This window comes from Tyto alba, unplaced genomic scaffold, assembly GCF_018691265.1.
Source record: "Tyto alba isolate M040663 unplaced genomic scaffold, T.alba_DEE_v4.0 Super-Scaffold_10, whole genome shotgun sequence".
Taxonomy (NCBI): Eukaryota; Metazoa; Chordata; class Aves; order Strigiformes; family Tytonidae; genus Tyto; species Tyto alba.
Genome location: NW_024881262.1, coordinates 23,156,491 through 23,167,223, shown reverse-complemented (window position 1 = coordinate 23,167,223; position 10,733 = coordinate 23,156,491).

The window sequence follows — 10,733 nt, the reverse complement described above, 5'->3', positions numbered from 1 at the left end:
CCAAGGTGCCCCTCTGAATGAAAATCCATTGTTTTGTTTAACAGAGAGGGACACCAATACAAGTTATCTAGTGTAATTATACTTCTAACAGATGTATCTGTCAGGTTGCCCAGTGTTTGGTAACATAACATTACTGAATATTACATTGCAATGTAAAACACATTGTAAACAAGGTATGCAGACCTGCACTTTTTCTGTTAACTCTAATAAAATGTGATGGTACTTAATCTGATGTAGTGCACAGGGAAGTATATTTACCTTTCAAGATCGTAGGAGACTCGCCTTTGATGCTATGTCAAGAACACATGGGGTGATGGAATGTGAATGAAGAGCAGGAAAGGGAGGTACAGTTCTGCATCTTTCAGAGTTGGTAGCAAAAATCCTCTTTTCTTCTGTGGAGATAGGATCAAGATCATCAAATGTTACCTTTGGTTTTGCTTTCTAGTTGCTATTGTGGGTAATGGTGACCTGCAGTCAGAGAGTCCTTTATATTTGAGGTGGTAGGAGACTAAATTATTCATGTTCTTCATGCATCATGCCCCTTCCTGACTCATTGCCTTTGGAAAGCAGCACTTTATGTTCTGCAGCAAAAGAAATATTAATTTGCAGATGCTGCTTGCTCATTTCTTTAGGTACTTAAGTAGTTCTGTAAAAGCTTTGTATGAATTAATATGTAGGATGTGCCAAACTCATTACATTTCTATCTATGATTTATAATGTCATCCTTTTCCTTTTTCAACCAAGAATACTCGGGCGTAGGGGAACATTGTAAAGTAGAAGAGCGCAGGAGGCAATGAGCCAATGTGTTTCATTAGCTATGTGTGCTGTCCCATGAGGATTGCACAGGCTTGTCGGTCCTACTGTATCTTCTAGGTTTTTTGTGTTATTTATTGCCCATAAAGTAAATCAAAGTACTCCTTTGCCACTGACATAGACAGGGGCTTTGAACTAAGTGCTTTGCCTCTTACATCTTTCCTTGTGATACATTTTTAGATTCTAAATGCCTATACAGGAATTGTCACTTACACAGAAATTTTACAGTGCTTAGCAACTTTCAAACCAATCGAAGGATTAATAAATAATAATTATATCCTTTCTTTCTGTTCTGCTCTTTTTCTGTTCCTTTTGCTCCCACGTGTAACCATCATGCTCCTACAGTTTCCAAGTCAAATATTAATAAGCTCATACATTATGGAATTAAGTTTGCCTGTACTTAATTTAGTTTCCTATGTATTACAGTATAGTTTTTAATTACATGCTATCTCAATACCTCTTTCCTTTCTGTACTCTGCCAACATGGCATTTGCAGTCACCGAAGTCGCTTTTTGCATTACAGGTACCCCTTAGCCTCTGCTCCCAGCCAGGTCCCTAGCACTTCCAATTCCTGTCAGGATTTTCCTCTTTTTTCCTTCCTACCAGTGGAGGGGGGCAGATTGGGGAGCACAGGAGAGATGGGGCCCTGCTCTCATGTTCGGGGTACTGACCACAGCAGTCCTCATGCTGGAAAGAGTAGGCAAAAATCTTTGAAATGCTGTGATAAAGCATGCACAAAGTACACAGAATTTAATCTCCAGACCCTTTTCAAGTACTCCAAAACAGAGATATTCTAGAGACTTAAAAATACAGCTGTGAGAACATTTTAAGATGCAGAAAACAACATATTTTGTCCAAATTACATTTTGGTATAAAAGCTAAAGAGCTTTTGTTGGAACTTTCCATGAAGTTGAATTCCAGCAAAACTTTAACCCAGAAAGCTAGCGCTTTTGGAGTTAAAAAGAAATCAGAACGGTGTTTTATAATTGAAGCTGTTCAATTACAGGAAGATTTGTATTTCTATGCAAACATTTTGTCTGAAGCTTAGTATTTGCAACCTATTGAGTTTCATTTTTTGGAATCAGAAATTTACACATTCACAGATTTATCACACTGTTTGAAATGGTTATGATTATTATAAACCATGAAAAAAAATAAACTTAAAAATTATTTTGACAAATTGGTTAGACTGTTCTACTCTGCATGATCAGAGTAATGGATTTTGGTGCTCATGGAGAGCTGACTTTTAAAAGTTCGCGTGAATACTTGGGTTCATAAGGAACTGTGCACCAATTTTAAATCTCAGCTGGAAACAAAAATGCTTATTAGTCATTTTTGTCTCTGATATAAAAAATATTTTAATCACTTTCAAGTATCTTCCCTTTCCTGTATTTTGAAAGCAGGTTACTTTTTCCAGATCTTCTGAGACAGGTTAGTGTTAGTTACTGTGAAAAGGGAAAAACCCCTCTGTTTTTATTTTTTAATATACCCATCTATTCTCTCCAGTAGTGGTCTCCTAGCGCAAAGCAAAATATGGAGAGCCTTAAGAGGCTTGAATGCAAATAATGATTTTTAATGTTGACTACAGGAGTGATTGCCTTTATTGGAGTTTTAATGGGGGTCAGTAAGGTTAGAATGGAGAATACAAATTAAAAAGAGAAATTCAGGAAAGCAAATCTTTGAGTCTGTAGGATGTTGTTAGGGAAGATGAGGAATCCTGCATTGTCAGGCAACAGCCCAACACTGAGAAAAGGGAAGATTATATCTGTTGTAAGTCTCAAGATGTCGTTCCTGTTCCTTTTTCTAAACAAAACTACCCATTGATTTCAGGGAGTTTTGCTTACATAATCAAAACATTTCTCTAGATCAGCCTAGTCATGGGGTTGAGTGGGCTTCCACTGTGATGTGGCATGAGAGATCTCTGTTGGTTGTTAGGAGTTGTGAAGTGTCCTGGGAAAAAATAAAGCTTTAAAATGAATCAGATATTCAAAACAGTAATGAAAATAACTATAAATCTAAATAGCAAACCTAGAAGTAGTCACGGGAACAGTTGTGACATTCATGTAATGCTCCCTGATAGATTTCAGTGATGCCTTCAACTAGTCTGGAGTCTCGAATGTGGCACTTCCCTCTCCAGGTCCAGGATAAATTTTGCTCCATGGAGGCAAACTGCTCTTGACTCGCCTGGGTGGGGGTGTAACAGAGAGGCTGCTACCTGAGGATGTGCTCGTTCATATGACAAGCCAACATGCAAGCATGTGGGATGGGAACTCTGGATTTGTCTTCTGAGTAAGCATATGATGTTACTTATTTCTATTCCAATCTTCAAATGTAATGGAAATTCAAAGATGCTCCTGAATTGACCATATTAACTAAAGTGCTGTTTTGTTGTTTGGAAAGGCTGAGGAAGAGAGTAAAAAACTAAATTCTCATCTTTTTCACCCAAGGGAAAATATTCTGGTCTTCCTGTGTCAATTGCAGAAAACATTGCCTGAGGATGTAATATAAAGAGCAAAGTGGAAAGTCCCAGTACTGTTGCAAAGACTGATATGATAGTCGTTGCTCCTGCTGCAGAACACTGCTGCTGCATTTTGCAGCAATGTTTTTAAAATTAAAAGGACAAATGTCCTTTTAAGTAAAAAACAAGGTCTGGGAACACAAGGAATTCAAGACTTCTATTTAAGTCTAGACTTGGTCTTAACTGCATTTATTTAATTTTACTTTGTTCTTCTGAGTAGAATGTTCTCTCTCTTTTTTTTTTTTTTTTTTTTTTTTTTTTTTTCTATTTTTAATTTCCCATATCATTTGACCAAAACATCCTTGTTTTAGGGGAATCCTGAGATGGATTTCCTGTATCATTTGGAGTAAAAAGTCTTCTCAGGCAGTCACACAGCCCAAGAGCCAACAGGCAATGTGCATTTTATAAATTTAAAAATACTGTGAATGAAAGCTGTTAGACCGTATTATACATCCTGGCAATAACAGTTTCATTATTCTCAAATAACATCATTGTATTTATTATTTTAAAGTGGTCAAACGAAGCTTTCAATCTTCCAGCTGTGTTTTGTCTAAGTAAGGCTGAAAGAAATGCAGTGAGTGGAGAGTACAGTAACTGACCATGTATACCTTCTGCCTCCTCCTTCAGTAGACCTTGCAGTGATCTCCTCTGGCTCTTCTCACAGTAAAAGATGGGTTGAGAAGATATTTTCCTTATGGAACAATGAGTTAAGACTTAGAGGAACATCAGCATGGAAGTTCATAGGCTGCTCTGAGTTCTTTCCTCCCATAGAGGAGCTGGACTACAGACAGTAGCTTCTTTCTGTGGAGAATGAAGTTGAAGGGAAGTACACCGAATGGTTTAGGGACAAGTTTGTAGAGGTCTGTAGAGCTCTCCACCCAGCTTTAGTCAACTATTTCCCTTTATAACCCTGGTCTCAGTACCTACATTATAACTGTATCATGACAAGCTCCCAGGTCACTTGTGCTTCTGACCATGTGCTTCCCCATGACCAAAAATCCTCTCATCTCTACATTTCTGAGAGAATCTCTGTAATGTCCTGATGGTACTGCACCTAGGTATTTGATACCAACCATCTTTTGCTTTGTTGCTGCTGCCACATAGTTTCTGATTGTTTCTTGAAGAAAGAAAAACTACAAAATGCCCTGCTTAGAAGGGAAGTGATTTTTGTGCCATGAGACAAAGCTTGCAAGGACTCAGGGTGAATACTTGCATTACAGTTGGAACCTGCAAAGTCTTCCACACTTAAGTTCCTGGGCAGTATCACCTGTATAATGTGTATTTGACAGGAACACAAATAAATTGGAAGAAATACAATTATTCCCTCTTCTCAAGATAATTTCTAAATAGATTAGTTCATAAATGGAAAATGGAAAGAAAGCACTTAACGGATTTCACGTAGCTTGGTTTAGGATATTCCTTTGCAATCATCTTAGATTTGTAACACCTATATTTTATTTCAAAGAAAATTGACTTCTGGATTATCATATTAACCAAAATTAAAGCAGAGAGAATAAAAACGAGTGAATTATTAATGTGCACTCATGACATCCCTGCAGCATAAAAGTCTGATATTGCCACATGGACAAGATAATGTGAAATTGAAATCTGTATATAGCTTTTTGTCAAAGCCCTGAATCAAGTGACTCTCTAATTATCAGCACTTCAACTCTTTTAGAATAGCAGATTTGGAGAGCCTAAAATAGAACAAACTTTAAACTATCTTGTGTTAGGTAATCCTTATTTTTACATTTTTATGCAGAGAAATGATGACATAACAAAATACAGTATGTTCCATGTTTACTTACATTTTACCTCTTTTCAGGCTTTCTTCTTTATCTCATTCTTTAATTTCCTGGGGTTTGTACTTGTGAGGCCATTACATACCTCTCTGGGTACCCAGGAGTGTTATTTATTTTAGGAGGATTGTAGTTTTCACTTTCCATGGGCCTATGGAGATTACCAAATGCAAATCTCCTCTCTACCTTCAAAACAATTGCTGAAAATGGGGTAAACAGCAATTCTTTTTTTCTTTTTTCTTTTTTCCTTTTTTTTTTTTTTTTTTTCCCCTGTTGCACTGTCTAAACGCATGATCCATCTTCTATTACCATCAATAGCAGCTCATACTAATTGTAATGGAAACAGATACTCAGATACTGTGTCCATAGCAGGAAATCAGGCACAGCTGAAGTAAATGGGCAGCAAACTACTGACAGGGAGTAAAACAGCAACCTGAGAGCTACTGCCTTTGCCTTTGTGGGAGCGGAGAGGGCCCAGCTGGATGAGAGCAAAGCACTGACCTTCTTCTGGTTTTGTCCTTTGAGCAAAGCACAAACCTGAGCTCTGCTTCCTCCTGAGCACCCGCATGGACATAGCCAGCTGCACTTGGGCTTCTCCGGGAGAGCAGAGCGTCTGAGGGTAACGCCTGCCCAGGGCAGGGGAGGCACAGCAGCTTGCAGTAGCAGCGGTTGCTTCCCCTTGCTGGTGGCAGCAAAAGTGACTTTTGCTACCACTGAGGATGTGCACAGAAGTAGTTATCTTGTCCTGCGCTGCTGGCAAGTCTGAAACCGCTATTGTTAGAAAAACTGGCAAAATGTGCCTTTTAAAAAGCAAACAAACCACCAAGTGCTGAACCAAAAGAGAGAGAGAGAAGAGATTGCTCATAGTCTGTCTTGTCCGTCTACCTACCGGTGCCCTACCTAGGATCATTTTACAGTAGCAGGTTTAGACCATGGTTCTCATTAGTGGCATATATCCAAACCGTATGGATTTGACTGAAAAATCTAGTCTCTCAATTTTTATATACCAAACTTGCCTATTCAGATTATACAAATAATATTTTGCAATGAGGACTAAAAAGTTCATACTCTTCTTGATGGATCCAAAAGCTAGGAAGGGTGACTAATAAAACAGCCAAGGCAGTATCCCTATTTAATGAGTTATTTAAAAAAAAAGAAAAGAAAAAGGACTAATTGTGCAAACAAATGAAGAAATCAGAGACCAGGAATTTCCATCTTTTTGCTAATGTGAAATTTCTCCTGATGTTGGGCTTTTTTTTGAGGTATGTTACTTTTGAAAAAGCAGGAAGGTCTGACCAAATAACTAAATCAACTTAACATTTTCATGATCGGGAAGCATCTGCACAGAAGTCATGTGCTTCATAGTGATTCATTGACTTTAAGGTCACACAGAATTATTATTATTAAGCTGACCTAACTGCTACGCTCAGCTTCCAGTAGGCTGTCTCTTTTTTTGACATGTAGCTGGCCTCACATTAAAGGTGTTGGTTGTTGACAAATTTATCAGTTTTCTTAGTAATATGTTCCAAAAACTAATTAGTTCTATTAAAAAAAAAATACTTTTAGTGTCAGCTTTTGGCGGATTTTCTGATTTTCGTCTGCTAAATTAAATGGCCTCATCATCTACTTATCTTTATTCTACTTAACTGGTTCCCTATTTAATGTGGTTTAATAAAATTAATAGATTGAACTTCCTACTTGGTCTGTGCAAAACTTATTTTTCAGCTCTCTAGACATTCCTGTAGCTGTCATAATCCTTCCGCAGTTTTTCCGTGCCTTTTCATGGTATGGACATGAGTACTGAACAACTAGTGTGCTAGAAGCAGCATCACAAGTTCCACAGTCCCCCTTAAGTCCCCTTACTGGACATGTACCTCCTTGTCCATCAAATGATCCTGTGAGTCATGTCAAACAGATAACCATACAGGGAATTCCTACTTGTTTTGCTAAAATACACACTACTTCTGTAACACACAGCTTTTTACAAGGAGGAGATGGTCACTGGTAGTAGGTGGGATGGTTTCCAAGAGAGATGCATTCAGGCAACTGTCCTCCCACTGGTGCAAAGACAGCAGTACGGGGGTGGCTCCTGTCCTCTGCCTTTTGAGAACAGTTTTTCAGTTTCATAATGATTTTGCTGTGTGATCTTACTGGGGCCCTGAAACCCTTTATTATTGAAAAATAATTTTCTTCTGTAAAAAGGTACTAACACCTTTTGGAAGAGAGGCGAACTGTAAGACTTAATTAAATGTTTGACAAGATGCCTTGAAATCCTTAAGTAGAAGCTGCCTTAGTATAATTAATAAACAGTATGGTTCAGATTCTCCTGCATCCGTAGAGAATCTGTGGAAGCAGGCAGGAAGGGCAAGAAATTGATGAGGCTTTTCTTGTAAAATTTCTCCATCTTTGAATGCATAGCTTATTTTACTTTAGACAATTAGCTGCAACAGGTTCCTCATTAAAATTGTACGAGTAGGCCTTGCTGATATGTAACGTCTCTCCAGTCTGTCTGCTTTGTACCTTGACTGTAGTGTGATCACTGATTTTTTCAGCTGTTTGCTGATTATTAATTGGATATTTGTGAAGACAATTCAGGTTTCCTCCTTCTCCTTCAAAACAATTTTTGTTCTTGATTTGATCTCTCTTTCTTATCTTTTTTTTTTTTTTTTTCTGACTGATATGACTCAGAATATAAGCAATATTTTTAATGTAAAGGTTTTTCAAATGAGAAGAAATAAATGAATATAACTATCTTTTTTTAAATGTATTTCAATGTTATAATCCTTTTTTTGGCAGTTTATGTGCTGACATTCACATTTTTGCTTCTCAGTAACAGCGTAGCATTTACATATATATTTCATATATTAGTTTACTAATCTTTTTCTTACTTCTTAGTGAATTATCACTTTTATAGGCCTTGAAATAATTAACATGTTACAGTAATTAGCTTTGTAAAACATCCATATTCATTGACCTTGGCACCACTGACCTTGGTGTTCATGCAGCTGCAGCAACTCCTCCTCACCAGTCCCACTGCTCCTCACCATGTCCCTTCTTAAATACGTTATCGCAGAGGCGCAGCCAATTGGCTCAGTTTCCCAAACAGAAGTGGAGCTGACGTGGAGCTGGGGGAGCTTCGAGAAGCTTCTCACAGGGGGCCGCCCCGATAGCCCCCTCCCCTGCCACCAAAAAACCCCAGCACTCACTCAACCCAGGACAACTGTTTACCCTACAAGCAGTTGTATAAGACACAAAAGTATTACAAGCAGCAGAAAAAAGGAAAACAGAACAAAGGTATTTGTTAGCTGCAGAAAGAGTTGTAAATGCTTAGCAAACTAGTAAATCTTTCTTTAAACTCACAGGAAATAGCAGCTCAGATGAAATATAGAAAAAACAAACAAACAAAACCCCAAAACCTTTTAAGATGACATATGCCAGAAAAGAACAATATATAATACAATCTTTTATTATAGAAAAGTAAGCAGCCAAGATATCTCTAGGACAAAATAGGACATGATTATTTCTGACATACATACATGGCTTCCACAGTGCAGCTGGCTTTGCATCTCCTCTGCTCTCCCTGTAGCTGTTGTCCCCACTCTGTTGGGAATGGGCCCTGGCACAAGCTGTTCTTCGAATTGTGCCCTTGCAATTTGGGAAACTACGCCTTGGCACAAGCTGGCAAGGGGCTGGGGAGCAAGCAAGCAGTCAAGCAAATGGTTGACCAGCTGGCCAGTGCCTGAACTCATTTCCTGAACCTATTTTAATTAGGAGCATAGATGAGACCACTGAGAGCCACTACTTGGTGCCTGGATTGGCAAGTGCTGCTTAGCCTGAGCCTTTGCATCACAGAGTCACTGGTTACAAATGTCTCATGACAAAGCCTCTTAAAAAATGACAATTCACCACTTCTGTCCAGTGAGCACTCTGACTCTTGCTCTTAACTTGCAGAAATAGTTGAATTAAAAAACAAAAAACAAACAAACAAACAAAAAAACAACAAAAAAACCCCAAACAAACAAAAAATCCACACCAAAACCCAAACTAAACCACAAAGTGGTTTTGAAAAATAAGTTCTGGACGTAATTCTTCTTTATTTCACATTTGTGATTTAATTCAAACTGGATTAGAGATGTGATTTCTTGACCTCATTGAACTCACTGGAAGTTTTGCCTTGTCTTTGGATATTAGGTTGTAAGGCAGGTCTCAGTGAAATCAGTGGTAGTTGATCCTATGAATTCTATGGGTCTGAAATTAGTCCTTTTTTCCTTCTTTCTTTTTTTTTTTCCTACTCATAGCGCTGTAATAGATTAATTCTGCAGATTAAATATTCGTGTTACAAGAGAGCTCTTATTTTATCTGAACAATAATTAAAAATCTATGATGAAATATTATAGTTTTTATGCTAGTGATTGGAGAGCAATCCCAGGATTTTAATGGGTGGGGGGTGGAGTGGGGAAATATTACACCATTCATTTTTCTGTCCTGCCGTTCCTGTTATGTGGCACTATGGGAATTAAAATCTAAAATGTTGGTATATTTTTCTCATAGGAAAAACAAGCGAACAGTTTTTCCTCAAAAGCCTTAAATAATCAATACTTAATTATACAAAATATAATTTATACCATGAATGCTGTAATTATTGCTTGTGTGACCTAACCAGTCGCATTTTTGTGTGTGTGTGATAGTCCAACAATTTAATCGCACTTCCTCTTCACATCTGAGTTGAAATATCATATATTCTGCAGTATCTGGAATCTGGCCTCAGTGAAATCAGCATTGCTTCTTAGCAATAACTCCCAATAATTCTGAGATTAGCTCAGACATTTTCTGTAGAAGTTCCCTTATTGTTTTAGTTTTTAGAGGTCTCATATCTGCTAATGATGGTTGCACAAGATCTGAGTGTCTTCTGGCAGTTTTCCTTGTAACTTGCAACCCAGATTATCATACCAAAAGATGTACTAGCAGTACAGTGGAGGTGTTTATAGACAATTCAGCAGCAATAACAGAACAGCAACTTTTCCACATAATGGAAAAATATGTATTTGCAGACTCTGGCAACATTCAACACTACATCTTCTCATTTATTTTCTAATGTACTTTTACTCTTCTCAGGGTGAAATTTTGTAGTTCTTTCACATGTGAAGCTGTCTTTGATCTGGAAGGATGAATAACAATTGCAAAATATCTTTACCTCTAATCTCTTTGGCTTCAGTTCTGATTTTTTCTCTCATTCCTTTCTACCTTGCCATCCCCAAAAGTTGTCTCATCATGTGCTACTTCATCAGATGACTTTTTAAGGTGTGTGCTAACCTGCAGATGCACAACTATCAAATGTTATGAGAGGGTGCTGTATTTACAAGTCAGTAATTACCTCATGTTGAAGACTAATCACATCCAGTTTTTGTACATAATTTTTTGTCATTGCATAATATAGAGATTTTGGATGACAAGAAATATGAAAAAAGAAAAATTCAAAAAGGAAAAAGTAACATCAAAGAGTGGGGGAGAAAGGTGCATTTCATCTTCCTTGGAAAGCATTTAGGCACAAGCCCGTTCCTGGGAATTGAGCATAGCAGTGAGGACAGGACCGCGCGGTGAGG